Below are 21,851 nucleotides of genomic sequence, written 5' to 3' on the forward strand. Positions count from 1 at the left end.
GACAGGGAGCAGGAAGTAGGAAAGAAGTAACAATGGCTTTGCCTTCTCTCAGGCTTCAGTTTTGAAATTTTAGGAGAAAAAAATACGTCATCTTTTATGGAATTTCTCAATTCAGTTTCAAAGATTTTATATTTAGTAGAATTTCCTTCCAGATTTTAGAAATAGATAGACCGGGTTTTAGTTGGGTTTAGACTTGGGTTTTAGTTTTTCTCCACCCACGGATATATTAGCTCATGGGAAAGGTTCTATTAGAAAGTATTAATCAAACACCACATGTTTTACTCTGGGTGAATAATTTTGACCAGGAGTTGAGATCATGAGAGCCATTTTAGGATGATGCCTGACCTGACAGAACCATGTTTTGGAAGAGTTTGAGCTTGGAGGTCTGTAGACAAGCTGGGAAGTCATTGGAACATGCAGGCCTGAGGCACTGAGATTTTTTTTTTTTTTTTTTACAATTTCCCCTTTTTATTCATTTCAGATATCAACAAACTAAATGTGGGTAAGTGCCTTCTACCACACAGGGCAACGGTGTTCTAGATGTAAGTAAGCAAGCACTGGCTCAACACATGCTCACCAATTCTAGTCCTACAACAACAACTGACTTTTCTTCAAACATCAGTTCTTCACAGTTTCAATACTGCAGCAGCAAGTTATTCCTCAGAAAACTGTGGTCCATGTCTTCAAACATCTTACCAGAACTAAAGGTAAGTTGTTAGCAAACTTCTGGTACCACGGCACTGAGATTTTTGAAGCGACAGCGACACCAGGAATGGAGCAGGATGTGTCTATCCAGAAAACAATTCCTGTGAAAAGAAACTTTGGGTCTTTGTAAAAAAAAAACTGGACCATAGCCAATGAAGATAGAGAGAAAAGCTGGCTTTAAATGTTTTGTGTGTATTTTGGTGGATTTAAGAAAAAAAAAACAAAACAGTTTGCCTCTGCATAGAAATGGGAGGGTAGGAAATCTCACTTATGGGAAAATGTTATTTTCATTTGGGATATGCCGACGTGGAGGGAAAAGTTGTCAGTCGGTGGAAGAAACTGAAGACTGGCTTATTCAACAGCCATTCAATCTCTGTTCCAGCTAGTCCTGTATCGTAGGGACTAGAAAGCTAACCAAACAAACCTGTTCTTCTCAATCTCCTAAGCAGATGAATTATAAGCATGTGACTATAAGCATGGATTCTGCCTTAGTTGCACCTTTGAGATTTAATGGCAGAATGGAGCACACAGGCTTGTGGAAGAGGTCACATCTGAGCTAGGATTAGTAATGATGTGGTGAAAATAATGGAGTGATAGGAGATTGGCTTCTCAGAGAAGAAAAAAGGTGCTGGTCGAATGTGCGGGGATTGTATTAAGGAGATTCTCTGAAGAACATGAAAGGTTTGGTTTTGTGGGGCTGGTTGAGGCTGAAGGACATAAAACTTTATAGGCTATATCAATTCAATGTTATATCTTTCTTCACTGGGAGCCAAAGAATACATGGCAAGACTAATAGAGTATTTGCTTTAACTTTGTTATGACTTTTAATAGTATGGCTTTGAGCAGGTTGCTTATAGTCTCTAGATTTTCACTTCCTCTTCTTTTTTTCTTTAATTTTTAATTTTTTATTAACATATAATGTATTATTAGCCCCAGGGGTACAGGTCTGTGAATTGCCAGGTTTACACACTTCACAGCACTCACCATAGCACATACCCTCCCCAATGTCCATAACCCAGCCACCCTATCCCTACCCCACTCCCCCCAGCAACCCTCAGTTTGTTTTGTGAGATTAAGAGTCTCTTATGGTTTGTCTCCCTCCCAATTCCACCTTGTTTCATTTTTTCCTTCCCTACACCCCCAAGCCCCCCACTTTGCCCCTCAACTTCCTCATATCAGGGAGATCATATGATAATTGTCTTTCTCTGATTGACTTATTTCGCTAAGCATAATACCCTCTAGTTCCATCCATGTCATTGCAAATGGCAAGATTTCATTTCTTTTGATGGCTGCATAGTATTCCATTGTAGATATATACCACATCTTCTTTATCCATTCATCTGTTGATGGACATCTATTCGCTTCCTCTTCTTACATATCTAAGACCATTTTTGCCAGAATTGAAGCCCCCTCCAAAGTGAATATTTAATAGTAGTTCCCCACCTCTATGAATCAGGCAGTGTGCTAGGTACTTAAGATACAAAGTTTATCATGACAAGGTCTCTGCCCTCAAGAACTCATATATTCTGTTGGGGGAGAGCACAGTAGTCAACAGGAATTACAATACAAATCAGAGTAATGATGAAGGTCCACAAAAGCATCCCAGCTTGCGTAGGGCTGGGGAGTTGCAGAGGAAATCAAGGAAGATTCTCAGAGGAGAGTAGATCTGTTGCAGATCACAGGGGTGAGTCTAAGTGTTTAGATAGAGAAAGCAGGGAAGTCATTTCTAGTCAGTTGAGCAGCATGGACAATGGTGTAGATATATGAACACTTTCAGCCAGGACTAGTAACATGTCTAGGTACTCTGGGAGGATGGGTCATGGTGATCTGACCCTTCTGTTGCCCCTGATACTTGCTCTGTCAGTTGACTCCTCCCTCTCAGTAGCTTCAGGATCCCTTTACATAGGCCACTTCTCTTTGGTCAAAACCTGTAAACTCAAGTCTTCTCAGAGATTTGATAATTTTCCTTGTTTGTCTGTTTCTCCATCTACTGTCCTTTGACTCTCTTTCCTTCCTTTTCACTCTCGGTCTCCCTCTTCTCCCTTCGTAACTCAATCTCAATCTTTCTTTCTTCCTTCCTTTCTTCCTTCCTTTCTTTTTTTAAAAGATTTTATTTATTTATTTGACAGACAGAGATCACAAGTAGGCAGAGAGGCAGGCGGAGGGGGGTGGGGAAGCAGGCTCCCTGCCAAGCAGAGAGCCCGATGTGGGGCTCAAAGCCAGGACCCTGGGATCATGACCTGAGCCGAAGGCAGAGGCGTAACCCACTGAGCCACCCAGGCACCCCTCAATCTCAGTCTTTCTCACTCAGTCTCCAGTGCCTTATGTTCCTTGTCCATCCCTCTGTTAATCTATTCTTACCACAGGTTGCCGGGGGCTAACAGATGGCCAAAATCCATAGCTCCTTTTTCTGTTCCCTTCTTATTTACCTCTGTAATAGTTAGCCCTTTGCCACTTCTTCCCAAATCTTCTATCTCACTATCCTTTCAGAATCTCTTGAGTCTTCTGTCACCTTTGTCAGTCCTTTTCTGCTGCCCAGCCCTGAAGTTTAATGCTTCCTAGCATTCTTTTCTGAGCTCCATTTTTACAACCAACCAACAACTCTCTCGGAGTAATGTCCCTCTCTCTTGGGGTTTTAATTTACCTCCCTCCATTATTCTAGCAATTCTCAAACCCTTATCTGTGGCCTCTGCCTCTTGCCTGGGGTTCCATGTCACGTTTCCCATCTCTTACTGAGGACTCCATTTTTCTGTCCCTCAGGCATCTCTAAGTGAATATATCTCCAATCAAACTTATTAGCTTTTCCAACAATCCTATTTCCCATATATCCTATATATACTTCCTATATATCCATTCCCATCTCAGTGTCCAAACTTGGAACCTGGGAGGGGTCCTTACAGCCTCCTTCTTTCTCTTCCATATCCAATTTATCAACAAATCCTTTTATTCCTTTCTATTTATCTCATGAGTTTTTTTCTCTCCTCATCACTGTCTGAGATCCTGATCACTATTGAACTGATCAGCTTTCTTTTTTAGGGGGGGTCAGCTTTTTCGTTCGTATCCTTTCTTTTCCTTTCACTCCACTCAAATCTATCTTCAATTATCTTTCAGAGGGATCAGTCTAAACTATATTCATTCCAACATGAGTGATGTAAATCATTCCACATTCCTGATTGAAAAATGTGTTTTCTATTACCTAAAACAGTAGTTACCCTTCTTGCACAGAGACTTTTTCATGTCGAAACACCTGGTATATGCCCACGTGTTAGCTATACTCTTGGTGCCTGTTGATTGAGAAAGCACATCAACCAAAAGCTACTTCAAATTCAGCTCCAAGTTTAAGTTTATTTTATTATTAACAAATATAGCATTGACATACATTGACCAATAATATATATTCAGAAACATAAGACATATTTCATCTGAAGGCCATGAATGGTGGATTCTTGGACTCCTTGCAATAACTACTTCCTACTAGTCAGGAACCACTGCCTTAAAGATGACATCCAAATTAATTAATGAGCTATATGAGGAAATTTAAACATTTTTTTTTCTTGAGAGAGAGAGAGAACATGCAGTTGAGTGTGGCAGGTGGTGGTGGGGAGGGGAGGTGGAGTGGGGAAAAGGGCAAAGGGAGAGGGAGAGAGAGAAAATCTTAAGCAGGCTGCATGCCCAGTATAGAACTCAATGTGGACTTCGATTTTATGTTCCTGAGATTTTGACCTGAGCTGAAATCAAGAGTTGGATGTTCAACCAACTGAACCAACCTAGTGTCCTGTAAAGTGATGTTTCCACTCTCATCTCTAGTCACTTTGCCGTCCTTGCCTTCTTCTCACACCACGTTGACTCCACAAGTTTCTCCTTTTCCTCCAGTTCCTCACTCATCACTTTTTCAGGAATTCCCTTCTTTCCTTTCCTCTATCTAAAACATCCGTACCTTATCCCTCAAGACCTGACAAAAATGTCAGGAGAAACTTATTTAGATTCCTCTTAGAGTTATTTGTTCTTTGATGCAACTCATAACACTTCATGCATCATCTCTAGCAAAGCACTTATTACATATTATGTTAGGATGGTTTTTACATTTATCTCTCTCTGGGCTCCCAGGTGGCAGAGTCTGGGTCTTATTCATCTTTGTATCCTGGCCTCCCAGAATAGTGCTTGGCATATGGTAAATGCTATGGTATATAGTAAATGTTGGTGGCTTCATAGTAACTATTAGAATTCATTTTGCTTAGAGCAGCATCAAAGAAAAGCAAAATCCCAGCCCTGAATGCCTAGCTCTTTCTTTGAAACTACCACTCTATGCTTCTGAAGCGTCTGCAAGCATCTCTATGCAGGGACAAATAATGATCAATCTTATACTTATCCATAAACTTGTAGAAAGTTACAGCTATAAAAAACTGTAGCTGTCATGCAATATGAGTCCTTCACATTACAGACCGGGAAATCAGCATTGAGACTTTCCTTTTCCACATCCAGCATCACTCTTTTTAGCTTTCTCCATATTCTGGTCCCTGATTCATTTTCTTTGGATCCCGACTTGTCTACATTCCTCCTAAATTGTTGGAATAAGTCACTCATTTACAGAAGGTATAAAATTTGTTTTAGTCCCTAATATACAAATGCCTGCAATCCATAGATAGTGTATATTTTTAAATGATTTAGACATTTTAATCTTCCTCCTGGCCCCAAGTTCTTCACTGGGCAGTATCTAAGGAGGAACAGCATTGGCAGATGTGAATTCAAGCTTCCTTTACTTCTCTTGCCCAGACTGTGAGGGAAGTGAATGGGCAGCGAAGTGCCAAAGGCAAGCGGCCAGAGAAGAGCAGCAACCTGGACATCCAACCTCTGGAAAAGTGAAAATCTACTGGGGCCCACTCTCATTTCAGAGATTATAACCTGTCTGGTTTGTATAACCTCTGAGCCTTGAGCCTCAAATACCAGGTATCAAACAGGAGATGGGTATTTTTGTAGCAATGTGGATGTATTTGGTGGGGGCGGGGGCTGCAGGGGGATATTTATATGGAACCATGAAGTAAGTGACTTGAAGGAGAATGTGGAGAAAATTTGTCTTGGGCAAGAGGCTAAGCCACTAAAGTATCTTCAGGGTGCTGTGTATAACATGGAAAAAATTAGACTTTCTTCTGTTGCATCCAACTGACTACATGGTCACTTTGAGAACAAGAAAGTGGTAGTTATTCTTGAAGAAGTGTGCAGGAGAAAATTTAGCAAGAGGAAGTTATAACTGAGGACTTCTGAAGCGTCTGCCCCAGATCTAAAATAGATTACTGCCTCCCTGTGGAGGAAAAACCTGGGCATCTCACTGAATTTAAATGAGGTATTACTGTTAGTTATTAAAAATGAAAATCCCCCTACATCTAGTTGCCTGGGGTGTGCAAGCATCCTTACCAACCTGTATTCCATCTTTTGGCAAGTAAAAGTGACCTGAACTCATCTATTTATACAGATTCCTAACTCTAGGGGTAGAAATTGTCAGGCTTCCAAATTCAAGTCTAGGGAGGTTAGAATCCTTATTGTTTACAAAGCTTGTCCATCAAATAAAGCTGGTGTTAATTAACTCTGGCATTCCTAAATTCATTTTGCATATTCAAAGGTTGCTATGAAGGCTGGGTCTTAAATAACAAATGCACAGACAGCACCATTAAGCAGAATGCAGGCATCACATAGTTTTCCTTGTGTTGCTTCTGTTACCAATCAAGCATGCAGATGTGAGGCTAGAGCATTTCTGCTCTAGTAAGTCCTACAAAAGATGCTGTTCATTGATCTTGGCAGTGGGTAGTACTATTCTAAGAAGGCAGCTGTGCATGGCAGAGCTCACTGTTATAGCTCAAAATCTGTCCTTTCTTAACACTTGCAGGACATTAGGTTACGGCATTCAGAAGGAAATAGAACAGATAGAAGGGTACATTAAGAAACAACAGTTAAAATGCTATGACTTGTAAAATCCCTTATGTGCAGCACAATGTTTTCAGTTATTAAATGAACATAATTAAAGAGCAATTTGCTTGCATTGTTAGTACTGTTGTATATTCCTACCATATTGGTCAGTTTTAACTTTTTTTTTTTTAAAGATTTTATTTATTTATTTGACAGAGAAAGATCACAAGTAGGCAGAGAGGCAGGCAGAGTGAGAGGAGGAAGTAGGCTCCCTGCTGAGCAGAGAGCCCGACCCTGGGCTAGATCCCAGGACCCTGAGATCATGACCTGAGCCGAAGGCAGAGGCTTTAACCCACCGAGCCACCCAGGAGCCCTAGTTTTAACTTTTTATAGACAACTTGCAACTAGTGCAGATCAATAGTAGTTCATGGATATATTTAAATCTAAAACAAGAGGTTTGCATGATATTTTAGAAATTTTAGTTAGCACATTTCAAGTTATAGTAACTTCAACAAATAGCCTATGTAAATAGAATATTTGGATATAAAGTAAGCCACCAATGCAATATCTGAGAGGTTGGTCTTCTTTTTTCATGTGATCCTTTTCTGGGCAACAAAATTGCAAGCTCATTTGCAGGCAATTCGGAGGCACACAGAGAAATGCCCATGGATTCAGTTCAGGAGTACACTGACCTACTAGGACAAGAATGGCTTTGTCTGGGCTCACGTGACCAAAAACTGCACACAGTCTCTAATGATAGACATACCTTTTTCCTTTTGATTATTGGCAGGATGCCCACTGTAAACGGACAGCAGGCTGGGTGCTGAGCAGAGTTGGAGAATGAGAAGGAAAAGAGAAGGTAACGGAGCAGTTTTTCTTCTTTCTCCCCAATGTTACATAATGTAGATTTATTTACTCCTTAAGTCACCAGGCAAATATCCGGCTATCATTATGTACACTGTAATCACCCTCTTTGCCAGTGCTTCTGGAATAAAACACTATTTGCATCCAGACATCACATGTTTTTGTCTTTGCATATATGCTAGAGTCTAATGAGCCTGATTCATTCCATGGTATTATGGCAAGAACATCGTTGGATCTGCATCTTAAGGCCTTAAAATAGAGATTGGGGTTTTGAATTGAGAGCCTTTTCTCCCCCTTCATTTGCAGATTATTCCCTTTTTTCCTATTCTGCGTTAAACCAGACACTCCTAAAAGAGTCTGTACCTCGAACAGACCGGGCATTGTTGGGAATACATGAGCTGCAGTTCCATAGAAATCCTGTCCATGAGTCAGAAAGCAAACACCAGGCCTGTTGTATTGATTCTATGATGTGGGTTACTAATATAACACCTGACTTGTGTGAGCTGGCCAAGAGCTGCTCCCTCAAGAGTTGCTGGGCAGAAGGCTGGAAGGGTTGCAGCTAATTGGAAGTATAACCCATGACTGTTTAGGGGAGGCAAAGTCGTGCCATTTGAGAGCCAGGCCTTTCCCTTCTGTTTCTCAGTGGGGATGCTATTTTCTTAATAGTGTCCAATGCTTTATTGCAGTCAGTGGAAGACAAGAGATCATTTGTTTCCTGTATATCAATCACCATGGACCCGAGATCTCAGGGTATGCTCATCAGAAGGGAGGCTGCACGAGCCCTGCTCCTAAATTCTTGGAGAACACTTAAACAAGTCAGCTAACTGCAAGAGCCCAATTTATCAGACTCTATGGTGGATAGAGGTGTGAAGAAAAACCCAGATGTCTTCCAATGAGTAAGCAAAATAGATTGCTCATCTGTCATTGTCTGTGGTATCATGGACCTGCTATAAGTCGGAGGTCAGCAACCTCCAGCTTCCAGCCAGATTTTGTACAGCAAACAAACTAAAGATGACTTTTACATTTTAAAAGCATTGTTAAAAACAAAAACAACAACAAACTAAAAGCAGAGAACAGGGGCCAGAGACTGTACGTGGTCCATGAAACCTGAAGTATTTACTATCTGGCCTTCTATGGAAAAAAATGTCTAAGCTGTGACGGCATGATAATGAGAAGTTGTGTATTTCTAGCTGCCTCATTCCTTCACTCCCACTCTCAGTCCATCTGAGTTGTCAGCTGGCCCAGGGGAGGACTCTGGCTCACTTAAGAGAGTCCTTCTGGACCAGGTGTGGTTTTGAGATTCCTGCCCCACTTTCAGGCGGGCCTGACCACAGTAAGGCCATGCCTGGTGTTCCGGAGGTAAAGGGGTGGAGACGAGTTAGACTGAACATGGATTCGAACAGTCCCCTCCAACTTCCCAGCCCGTGACAGGCCTGCCACAGCCACCCAGCTTCTCAGCGAGCACACACATTTATCAGATCTTTTGAGCCATTCGATACTTGGGTGTTTTTCTTCCAATGCCTTTTTTGAAGAGCTGGCCCACCTCCAGTGTTTTGGGAAGATAAGATTCTAAATTAATTCCTAAAGTTTCGGTTAGATAGAGACTGCCTTTCAATCCGGGTTCTTCCTCTTTGTTCTTTGATCGGAATCCCGGGAGAGTCACGGGTATCTCTCCTGCTTCAGCTTTGTCTGAATGTTGCCAGTGAGGTCTGCTGTTGTGCCCCTAGGTTGATGACCAGGAATGGGGCTGGGGAGGGGAAACATCCTTCCTCTTTCATCTTGCTTTCTCTTTGGGCCAAACATTCTCTTCTTGAAGGATCATGAATCTCAAGGCTAGGTATGCCTCACATAAACAGACTGACTTAAAAACCTGGGATTCCAAGAAGCTTCCAGATGGGGCATCCATCCCCATTTCCCTGTGAACTCTCATCTCCCCCTTATCCTCTTTGATGTTGAAGGTCCTGGTTCAGGCCTTCATCGCCTCTCACTAAGACCAGAGTAGTGATCTCATCACTGGTGACTCAAATCTAAGTCCACCTCAGCCTACTCTGCACCCTGCTTCTGGGGAGCTGAACACCTGGCTGTGTTCCCATTGCCTATAGAATAAAAGTTCAATTCTCTCATGGCAGCTTGAGATCTGCCTACTTTTCCAGCGATCTGCCTACTTCCTTACCTTATCTCCCATCTGCATCTATTTTTTTTGAAGATTTTTTAATTATTTGACAGGCAGAGATCACAAGTAGGCAGAGAGGCAGGCAGAGAGAGAGAGAGAGGTGGAAGTAGGCTCCCTGCTGAGTAGAGAGCCCAATGCGGGGCTCAATCCCAGGACCCTGGGATCATGACCTGAACCGAAGGCAAAGGCTTTAAGCCATTGAGATGGCCCAGGTGCCCCTATTTGCATCTATTTTTTTTTTAAACATGGTTACAACTGTGTCATTCCTTAGCAGACTGACACATCTATGCCTTTAATCATGCGGGTGGCACCCACCATCTAAAAATGCCCTACCTGCTCTTTTCCTAGTGTGTTTCACTAATACCTAATCATCTTTCAGCTTGTAGATCAGGTTCATGTTAAGGATTAAATTGCATCTCCCCAAAAGATACAGAAGTCCTAACCCCCAGTACCTTTGAATGTGACCTTATTTGGAAATAGGGTTTTTGTAGCCATTCAAGTTAAGATGAAGTCAGTAGGGCCAGCCCAATCGAAAATGACTGGCATCTTCTAAAAAAGGCAAATTTGGACACAGATTTGCATGGAGGGATGATGATGTGAAGACCCTGGGAGAATGCCATCTATAAGCCAAAGAATGACAGGTTATCAGAAGCAAGGAGAGAGGCCTGAAGCCAATTCTTCTTCACAGCCCTCAGAATGAACCTTGATCTTGGATTTAGGCTCCACAACTCTGAGAGAATAAATTTCTTTTGGTAAGCCACACAGTGTGTGGTACTTTGTTAAGGCAGCCCTAGCAAACAAGTATGGGTCATTTTTACTGGAGAGTCTTTCTTGGTTCACATACAAGTCAAAATGGACTTTTGCGTGCCCCAGCTTATTTTAGATATATCCCATTATGCCAGCAGCCATATACAATAAAGCTGTGCATTCAATTTATAATGCATATGCAAATCACCTGGTAATCTTGTTAAAAGGCAGATTCTGATTCCTTTGATCTGGGTTGGGGTCTGAGATGCTGAATTTCTAGCAAACTCTCAGGTGATACTGATGCTGCTGGTCCACGGGCCATACTCTGAGTGCCAAGGCTTTAGGACACTTGTTAACATGCGTAGTCATGATGCTGTACCATGCCCGAGAGCAAGATCTAGGTTTTTAAATACCTCATACTTGAGGCAGTGCTGAGAATATGACAGGCACTTAATATATGTTGGTTGGATGGTTAGTGAACCGATAAATGAATGAATCTATGTTATTAGACTTGTTCGTTGGTATCGAAGGATTCATGTTCATTCCCAAGATATGTTGGACATACAATAACTGCCCTGCCAAATGTCTCACAGCTTTCCCACCCTTCACCTGTTTTACTTGTTTGAAACTCAGGGAGAAAAGCTGCTCTTGGGTGCCTGGATGGCTCAGTTGGTTAAGCAACTGCCTTTGGCTCAGGTCATGATCCTAGAGTCCTGGGATAGAGCACTGCATCGGGCTCCCAGCTCCGCAGGAAGTCTGCTTCTCCTTCTCACCTTCTCCCCTCTCATGCTCTCTCTCTCAAATAAATAAATAAATAAAAATCTAAAAAAAAAAAAAAAAGGCAGCTCCTATCACATACAAGGAAAAACATTCTTGAAGGCCTCAGTGGTGGTTGGGGAGGTATATTGCTCATTCTTCAACTATATTGAAGTCAGCTCTTTGACACTGTTTGGCAAGAGTCACCCCCTTCCTCCATCCATCTTCCACTTCTACTCTTTGTGAACTGCCCAGAAGGTGACCACTGAGAGCCAGAGGACAGGCAAGCAATGCACATAACTGAGCTCCTGGTAGGAATTGGCTCTGTGCCCTTGAAAGAGCTTACTGGGGTAGGTGTTATTATGCCTAATGGGGGACAGAAGCAGGAGTGAAGCAGATTTAGCTTCACGATCTTTGTCTTTTCCATTGCACTGTGAAAGAGACAGCCAGTACTCTAACCCACCAGGCTGAAGCTATCTCTGTGTCCTTCTCCCCTCCCAGCAGAAAATAGACAGTAGTAGCTCTTACTTTCCAGCTAAGAGGTGAGTACTCAGCTGCTTTCTAGGCTCTTCCTATTCTGGTAGTCACAGAGCTGTCTTGGTTTTCCGGCATCTTCAAGAAACAGGATGTTCAGGGGCACCTGAGTGGGGTTCAGTTGGTTGAGCATCTGCCTTTGGCACAGGTCATGATCTTAAGGTTCTGGGATCGAACCCTGAATTGGGTTTTCCACTCAGTGGTGAGTCTGCTTCTCCCTCTGCCTCTGTGTTCCCTCTCCCTTGGTGATTGCTTTCACTCTCCGTAAAATAAATAACATCTTTAAAAAACAACAACAACAAAGAAACAGGATGTTTCTTCCTGTAAGTGTACAGGAAGAAACATCCTGTACACTTACGGGAAGAAACATCCTTTCAATTTAAAAAATTGTTTTAACAATTTGGGATAGAATAATTCTGACATACAGTATACTGGCTTCGCCTTCTTCAATAAGCTCTGAATGCCTCAGGGCCATTGTGAAGGATTGTCACTCCTAACACTGTGCTGAAATTTATGCATATTTTCAGATATTTCTGAAAATAGTGAACTGTTTGCCCCTACAGTAAGTGGTGTCAGGCTCAATATATTTTTTAAAGATTTTATTTTTAAGTAATCTCTACACCCAATATGGGGCTCAAACTCACAGGCCCAAGATCAAGAGCCATAAGCTCTACCAGAGTCTACCTGACTACCTGTCTACCAGACAGGTGCCAAGACTCAATCTTTTTTTGGACAGTAGGTCTTTTGTAGTTTTTTTTTCTATTCATCCCCTAATCTAAAGACTATCAGTTATTCTCTGTTGCTACTGTCAGTGAATCTGCTTCTACTGTCTTGTTTCTCATTGGTTAATTCAATTCTCAAGGATGAGAAGAATTGATTGCAAGCCTGTTAGAAATATATGCAAAATAAAAGTGAATAGGACATGAACCATACATCTAAGACGTTTCCTTCTGAGTTAGTTTAAGAGATTCATTGCCTTTAAAATAAATGTTTTTATTCTCCCAGAAGTTTCAGTGAATTTTCTGGTTCTGAGCATTATATTTTCAAGTGAAGGTCTTTTCAGAAATAGTATCTATTAAGGTGCATTGGTGCTGTACAATATATTAGCTGTAGACTCCTTCCTGCCCATAAAACAGCTAATAACAGTAAATACTCGCTAATCTGGAACAATGCAAAGGAGAAGACATTCTGAAGTAATTTTTTAAGACCTCTTTTAAAGTACTTTAAAAAAAATCATGTGGGTCTCTTGCTTTCTGAATCAAAAAGTGACTCACATTAGCTGCTAAGAAAATGTTGGATGTATTCTGTTGAGTAGACAACAGTATTCATTTGGCTTTAAACAGTATGTCCAAACACTTTATTGTCTTAAGTAATTTAAACCTAATGTTGTAATATTTCAGTGTATTTTCCCCTATAAAATCATTTCTAAATAGTAAAAATATAAACTCTAGTGTCAACCAGGTTGGATTATTGCAAATTCCTCATTAATAGGGTCTCACTTTACTATATCTGTTTCTTTCTATCATTCTTTCTTTCTTTGTTAACTGCGAAAGCCTTGTCTCAGTGACCTTTTGGCATTTCACAATTAAGGTTTTCCCATACCTTTGGGAAGAAATTTTAAAACTGAAAGGTAATTTTATTTATGCCTTCTTATCAAAGTATATGCTAAAACTTCTCATTTTGAAAAATCAGAGGAGAGCAAAGGAAGAAGAATCAAAGATGAAGAAAAAAGAGGTAATTGGTCAAAATTCAGTGTGGTGTATGTATAGCAGGCTAGGGGCCAGAGGACAGGCCCTGCTTGGATTCACTGGAATGTTCCCGTGGGTAATGAATGAAAGGTACAGCCCCTGGAGGCAGACTATTTCTTCTTGGTACTTACAGACCAATGACCCTTAGGTTTATCTGAAAAATCAGCATTTGAAAAGTCAATGTGATTTATCTAAGAAGAAATCAGTACCAGCAAATTAGTTCTTTTAAACTGTAAGGGTTATTTTCTACCCTGGGCTTTTCATTCCAAAGAGCTTTGAATAAAGAGATGCACTACCAACTGAAAGTACATTCATCTCAGATAATGCAACAAGTTTCAGTTCTAACAGGATTTCCTGGTGTAACAGAAGCTTTCCCTAACAAAATAATTGCAGTCTAGAGGAAACAAGGAAATTAGGCTTTAAGAATCTCTTTTCTTACTTTTTATTCTTTTGGCATAAAAGTACAGGGGGTTTTTTCTTGTTTTAAGATGTTTTTACGATTAATGTGATGGACTAACGTGTTGGAGGTTAAAGCTAAACACACAAGGGAAAACATGCTGTTTACAGAAATTTGCAATTTACTAGCCAGAACCATGTTTGCTGGGCAAAAAGCCTTCATAAAATAATTACGAAAATAAATAGTTAACTTTGATTTTTGTGGCTCACGTAGAAAAATTAAGGGCCATTTTTAAGGAAATAATAGTACTACCAACAACAACAAAAAGAATAAGGACAAGAAAAGAAAAAGGACATTTTTGTAAGATGTATGTTCACACAATCTAAACAAATTCTGAATAGGTGCCAATTGTATACTTTCCTAAATTTCAGTTGTTTTTAACCACTCTTTTACCAACCTTATTTTTTCTTATTTTGATTTAGGGGAAAAAAAGGCTACTACCCTACAGTGCTTCAAAGAGTAGGAAAGTCTCTATCAATAATCTTTAAGCTTTCTGCTCAAACACATCAAAAGGTTTTAACTATCAGTTTGTCCCCCAGTCAGTGAGATGGTCTTCTTTTTATGCTCGGAAAGATATAGACTGCTTCCTGATTGTGAGAGAGAAAATGTAAATTATATTTGCCTATGCCTACAATTCCTGCATCTTCCCAAGTTGGAAGTGTCTAAATCAGAAATGAAGAGGAAAAAAAGGAAAATCTAAATGTCAATGAGATTCTCCGTAGTTTGTGAAAACACCATGATGCTATCTTTCTAACTAGAAAAGATTTTTCAGGAACCCTTGTCTTTTTAAAACTCTCTCGTCTCTGTATATCTTTGAAGCTTAAATTTTTGTACAAATTTACCAAGCTCCTTATTGTTTTCAAAACTGCTTCTCCAAGAAGCTTAGAACTTTTTTTTTTTTTTTCAGAATTTATAAATAGATTTGAGCAGACGTTTTAACTAAAAAGCCAGGATAAGGGGGCACCTGGGTGCCTCAGTTGGTTAATCATCCAACTCTTGATTTCAGCTGAGGTTGTGATCTCAGGATGGGCGTGGTGCTCAATGTGGAGTCTGCTTAACCTTCTCCCCCTGTTCTTCCTCCACCTCCCTCGTGTGTGTGTGTGTGTGTGTGTGTGTGTATTGTTTTTAATTAATGCTGAGATATTTAAGTAAGTGTTTCTAAGTAAATTTGATTCTTTATTTTATTTTTAATTTAATTAATTAATTTTAAGTAATCTCTGTACCCAAACTGGGGTTTGGAATCACAACCCTAAGATCAAGAGTCACCTTCTCCTCTGACTGAGCCAGTCAGGCACCTCTGATTCTTTATTCTATTTTTATTTTTATTTTTTTAAGATTTTATTTATTTATTTGACAGAGAGAGATCACAAGTAGGCAGAGAGGCAGGCAGAGAGAGACAGAAGCAGGCTCCCTGCTGAGCAGAGAGCCCGATGTGGGGCTCGATCCCAGGACCCCGCCCTGAACCGAAGGCAGAGGCTTTAACCCACTGAGCCACCCAGGCGCCCTGATTCTTTATCTTAAACAATCTTAACTTCCCTCTCAAGATAGAGTTTATGAGTAAGAAACTCCCGGTCTCAATGTTCCAGTGACCCAACTTTCTAATTACTCCTACTGCACCCCCAGAAAGCCCCAGAGTCTTTCCTCAAAAGAGGCTCCTCCAGTCATTTCTACTGCCCTTACTGGTCTTCCTTCCTCAGTGAGGCTACAAATATTTCATGTGGTGCCAAAGGGGAAAGACTCTTTTCCTTCCATACTCAAGTACCTCACCCATGTTCACTGTAGAAATGGATTTTGTCTTGCTGTGAGAATCCTGTTCATTTGAATTGGGTGTTCTGTGAGCTTTTTGTAGTAAGGGAAACAATCCCTACTCTTCTGCTGGAAAATACGTCTCACCCTGGTCTGTTATCTTCTTTTTGTGTGGAGTGAGGTAAAGAAGTGATTTATCCTCTCAACTTGCACGCTCTGCATTGTCTCGCTAACTTCCCTTCCAGGCTCTCCATGGGATTTGAGAATTTATATTTCCTTGCTTTTGTTTGCTGATTGTATAAAGGATTTTTATCTTCTTGTTTCAAGTTAAGTCTCACCAGCTTGGATTTCCTTTCTTTAGGTAACACTTTGTCCTCTAAGCATTTTTATTTTTTATTTTTTTAGCATTTTCTTGAGTTTCTTCACACTCCATTGCACTCTCATTTTGTTTCTTTTTTCATGTATACTTTAAGAAGGCATTGCTTTTTCAACTCTATTGTTTTTCTCCCTTTTTTTCTCTTTATTTCTTTGGAATGGCACTTCTCTCTCTCTCTCTCTCACCATTATTTAAAATGACCTAAAAGGTGAAGTGCAATATCCACCCCAAAAGGCTCCTTTTCTGTTTGTTTCTAAAAGCACCACCCACCAGAATTTACACTCACTCTGAGTAGCTGTTCTCAAATTAGAATCACCTATTATTATTCACCTAGTGTCATTTGTCCTTGGGGTATAAATTTAGCTCTGTTCAGGTGAAATAGAATATACACAGAGAGAACAAAAGAACAAAGACCATCATTCTCCCGACTCCCACATACCTAGCAGACAAAGACTCAGCATAACAAAGGCTTCAGGCCTAGGATTTAAGTGTTTCACACCAGGGTGTGTGTGTGAGAAATATATATTGATTTCTGTAAGAACAAAGAAAATTGATGAATTTCATAGCAGACAAAAGAAATAACACTATAAGTTTAATTTAATTTGAATAAAGTAATTATGGCTAGAAGCTGCGTAGTATAAGATATTTTCTAAGTTTCACTCGGTAGCTCACATTTTTTAAAAAGAACATTTAATAAAATTCCAAGTCAACGAAATAGCAACAGTGCCTTAGAAGCTGCTGTAGGCAAATGTGGTTTGTATTTAGTTAATTCAATCGTTTTTTAAAAGTTTTTCTCTTAAATAACATGATTTTTTAAATGCAATCAGTTAGTGGTAGCATTAGTTTGATTCAGGTTCATTATAGGTAAGAAGTAAAAGCAGTAATAGATAATATGGTTTAAGGCGGCATTGAAAAAGTCTGGCTCTAAAAATTTCACATGTTAGCAAAAGCAGCAAACAGGAATCCAACTAAATCATCAGCATTTTAAAATATTAATTCTTCCTCCTTGGGGAATCAGCCGCAGCTGGAGGAAAATGGATTGCCCCAAGACACAAAGGACATCATCTTATGAAGTGATTCCTGGTGTGCAGTAGGGAGAAAAGGTCAAACAAGGATAGCTGAACAGTGAGAGTTTTAAGTTCAGGAAAGGTTTATCTTGAACTTAAGGGGACTTCCTTGGTCCCCTTGTTGCAGAATTCCTAGCTTTCATGGTTGTATCAAGGTATTTCTCTATGTATACTGTTGAGGTCTTTTATCCTCATCAAAATATACCTCTAGGGGCGCCTGGGTGGCTCAGAGGTTTGGGCCACTGCATTTGGCTCGGGTCATGATCTCAGGGTCCTGGAATCGAGTCCTACATCAGGGTCTCTGCTCGGCGAGGAGCCTGTTTCCCCCTCTCTCTCTGCCTGGCTGTCTGCCTACTTGTTATCTCTCTCTCTCTCTGTCAAATAAATAAAATCTTAAATATATATATATGCCTTTAAAAATGTGCAAGAGGATTTTCAGGGCAGGGACTGCATGAAGCTCTAAGGGTGGACACGTATCCCTGTGTATTTGTCCACCTGCAGAGAAGGTACAATACTAAGAGGGAAGTGTGATGTAAACTGTGGTCTTTGGGTGGTTATGCTGTGTCAGTGGACATTCATCAATTGTAACAAAGGTGTGACCGTGGTGGGGGAGGTTGGTAGTGGATGAGGGGAGTGGGGGGTGGACAGGATGTATGTGGGAAATCTCTGTACTTTATGCTCAGTTTTGCTGTAAAGTTAAAACTGCTCTAGAGAACAAATGTATTTTTAAAAACTTGCACAGCAGAGACCTCCCCACCTCTCCTGCCTCTTCCTTCTAGGCATTTCAGTTCAGCTTTTCAAATGCTTGGGAGTGACAAAGACCACATACAGCCTTGAGGCATGTCCCTTATCTAGTAGATCATAGGGTAGAGTGAGGGGACCACCATTAATAATTGAATAGGGCTAACAGGTCTTGCAGGATGTATGACCACTCTACTTAATATTCTACTGCTTAACAGCATTTTTAGATTATGAAATTAATGTGGCAATGTAACAAAAAGCTTGAAAACTAGGGGGAAAAGCCAAATTGCACCATCCTGAACAAGCACCTGGTAGTTTTGGATTCTCTTCCAATGTTGCCCATATTTCTTTTTTACAATCACAATCCTAATGTGTATGTGATTTTTGTACTCTGTATTTTTCTCTTAATGTGAGGTCATAAACATTTTTTCATGTTGCTAGTTTTCAAAATTATTTTAACATAGATCTTGGTATTACAAGGAGATGTACTTACCATTTACTTGGTTATGTCTTGCCATATAGTATTTTAGCTGCATTTAAGTAACCCCTTGCTACTTTGTGTGGCCTCTGGGCTGGTAGCATGGGCACCCCCTGGGGGTCTGTTAGACTTGCAGAGTTGCAAGTCCCACCAAGAGAATCTGCCTTTTAAGAAGGTCTCCAAGTGATGCACATCAGATTTTGAGAAGCACTGAGTTAGCCTACTTATAAATAATACTGCTGTGAACATCTTCACATTTTGCTTGTGGATGGTTTAGTTATGTTCAATTTCCAGAAGTGAGATTATGAGTTCAAAAGACTTGCAGATTTTTATGTTTGCCAGAATTGCTGGAAAGTTCTTTAGGAGCCAGAACAGTGGGTGTAACGAAGTGCTCTAACCTGGAGGCGGGTCCAATTAGTGCCCTCTGTCAGCTGGCGGATTACAGTTGACCTCTTGGAGCCCTCTGGTGTTAAAAGTCCTACTATTTAAAGAACAAGCCTCCTGTTACTATCTGGCTGCGGCAGAGCCAGAGAAAAAAGCTTTCTGTTCCATCTCTCTGCCCCTTAGACTCACAGAGCTTCTTGGAGTGCCCATCAGATTGCAGGGCTAACAACTCCTAAATATTCCCGATACAGGCCAGAAACCTCTTAAATTTCATGTCTAGGGAATTCATTCCTGACTCTCTCTGAGTCATGAAGAAAAAGAAAAGCTTCTTTCGGGGGCTTTTAGGTTCACCTTCCAAGCCACAGTCATTCTAGCCTTGTTCTGGCATCCATGACCTAAAGGATCACTGTGCCGCCTCCTCCCTGGCTCCCTAAGTCTCTTTCCTTCCCTAGGAGCTGCAGATACTTTCTTTTACAGATAATCTCAGCCCTGGGTTCTGCAGTTCGAGGGCTTGTGCCATCCTCCTTGGGTTCCAACATGTTATCCAGACTTTCTCTGCTCACCACCACTTTCATATCTGACCTGCTTTTCTACTCCAGCATCTCCAGTTTTTTAGTTGGCCTCTCGGTTGCTGTTTTTCTTGGGACAATGTCACATTCTGGGGCTTATGATATGCTTTCCTGATAGTGATATTGTCCAGATCCTCAGTGTGTTTCTTACTGTTCTTAAGCCCGCCCGTCAAAACTGCCACACATCAGGCCTGCTTATCTGTGTAGATGTCTGGGACTGTGTCTGGCAACTTCACCGCGCTGGTTTCACCTTCGTTTAAGGACGATCACAAACGGACATCTGGATTTGTCTTAAGATTACTGGGATACCAATATCCATCCTAGCAGGCTTAACTAGATCACTAATGTGCCTTTACGATTTCTTTTGAAGACATTTCCTCAATTAAGTCGCTCTCCCTTTTCCATCAGTGAAAAAGCACAATGTTATCTCACAAAAATGGAAGTGTGCTTTCCACCGATTACTCTTCTTTATGGGGTTCAACCTGTTTGTGTGGGTGGGAGGGAGAGAATGAGAGAGAGAGAGAGAGTCTGACTTTTACCCATAGTTCATTTTGCTCTGAAGGAGGCCAAATAGAGTAATTGTCTTCAAGATGGCTCCCATTAATTCCTTCCTGTATGTGCAAACCATTCTCCCCTTGAGCAGTGGAATCTATGCTTCTACTTATTGGGCTCTGAGCTGATTGGTGAATGCTGTGACTAACAACATAACTCACAGGAGAAGTAAGGCTAGGTCATAAGAAAGCTTACAGCTTCTGCCTGGCTCTCTTGGAATGCTCACTCTAGGGGAATCCAGCCCCAGTGATATAAGATAGCTGACTACCTCCAAGATTACCATGCTGTGAGGAGACCCACGGTAGCCACACAGAGGAGCCACATGGACAGAGGTACGACCAATAAGTCCACAGCCATCCCAGCCCCCATGTCAGATGTGTGAGTGAAGAAAACTTGAGAAGATTTCAACCTCTGCCTTCATTCAATGGAATGAATTTGAGGGACTCCACCGGAGTACCACCCAGCTGAGCCTTTAAATACCCAGAACCATGAAAAAAAAAATTAAATAATTTTAAATCACTAAGTTTTGAGGGAGGTTTATTATACAGTAGTAGATTATCAGAATATCAAATATCCATTTTTGGTAGGGAAACCTCTCAGATTCAAGGTAGTAATAGAACTGCGTCAGTGATTATGCCACAGAGTGTGAACTTCTGCTTCAACTTGTCTTTAAAGGCTATGGCTTGCTAAATTACTCTGGAAAGAGTAAAGTGTCTCAGTTACTTTAAGTTGCAATCAAGATGTGGCTTGGATGGGCTGTTCTCCAGAGCCGGGTGATAAAAGATACCAATTCAGTGCTGATGGGCTAGCTTTGTTCTAGGACTTTATTCATGCGGAGTCTGACCTTAGTAACCTATGGAAATAGGTCATAGCCATAGAAAGTTAGAGGAAGAGGCCATATATATAGAAATTGCCTAGTCCAACCACCTACTTTTTTTCTTTTCCCTTTTTTTAGATCAGATAGATAGAGGTGCACAGAGCTTGCCCAGATCTAGATCTGGCTAGTCTCAATACCAGGATAAGAATCCACACTCTGGGGCACCTGGGTGGCTCAGTGGTTTAAAGCCTCTGCCTTCGGCTCAGGTCATGATCTCAGGGTCCTGGGATTGAGTCCCGAATTGGCTCTCTGCTCAGTAGGGAGCCTGCTTCCTCTCTCTCTCTCTCTCTCTGCCTGCCTCTCTGCCTATTTGTGATCTCTGTCTGTCAAATAAATAAAATCTTAAAAAAAAAAATTCACATCTCCTGGCCCAGGTGCAGCACCTTTCACCCTATCACTCTGCCCCTTGGATACTAAAGAAACTCTGAGGAAATTGTTGTATGCCATTTGGTTTTATCTTCCCTTTCATTTATTTTATATATCGATATCGATATCGATATCTATATATCTCCTCTCTATTGTTAATCTGTACAATGGGGCTAATACCTACCTTATGTGATATTTATGAGGGTTAAATGTGATGGCTTATGGAAATTATCTGGCATTTACTGTGTACTCAATAAATGATAAGTATCATCTTCATGAGCCCAGTACAACAAATTCTTTGGAATAACCATCTCAAGAGCCTTTAAATTGAAAGAATTTTTCCCCACAAACAATACCCTAGGTATGAGAAATTCATCACTGGGGAGGACTCCAGGAGGCAATTCAGCATCCACCCAAGTTCTAACCCAGACAAGGAGACATTTCAATGACCTGTGAGAAAAGAGAGAGCGGGATGTGGATAATTAGCACAGCTGCATGGAAAAAGTCACCATCCTGCAAAGGGAAGCCGAGAGGCTGAGTCAGCTCTAGACAAGAATAGGAAGAGAGCAGGTCTGGATGTCTGGAGTTCTTTCTGTCAACTTTTTATAAAAATAAGTACCTCTAGCTGTCTGTCTGCTAAGGAGACATCCATCACCCAGTCTGTGAAAGTAGCTTTCCTTAGGCCTGTCTCTCCAGACTTCTGTTGTGGTTACTTGTCTCACTGTGGTTATCCCCACGTCTGCTTCTCTGTCTCCCTTGTATCATATGTGCTGCGTGTGTAAAACTCTTTATGTGGAGTCTGGGAATGGT

General features: G+C 41.0%; 1 long non-coding RNA gene across 1 annotated transcript; it reads left to right on the plus strand.

The window, feature by feature from the left end:
* The first annotated feature begins 643 nt into the window (after positions 1-643).
* On the plus strand, positions 644-7,459 carry LOC122919287. Its single transcript, XR_006386784.1, has 3 exons — positions 644-707; positions 5,479-5,652; positions 7,397-7,459. It is a non-coding gene; the product is annotated as an uncharacterized LOC122919287 (long non-coding RNA).
* The last annotated feature ends 14,392 nt before the right edge of the window (positions 7,460-21,851 follow it).

This window comes from Neovison vison, chromosome 1, assembly GCF_020171115.1.
Source record: "Neovison vison isolate M4711 chromosome 1, ASM_NN_V1, whole genome shotgun sequence".
NCBI classification, from domain to species: Eukaryota; Metazoa; Chordata; class Mammalia; order Carnivora; family Mustelidae; genus Neogale; species Neogale vison.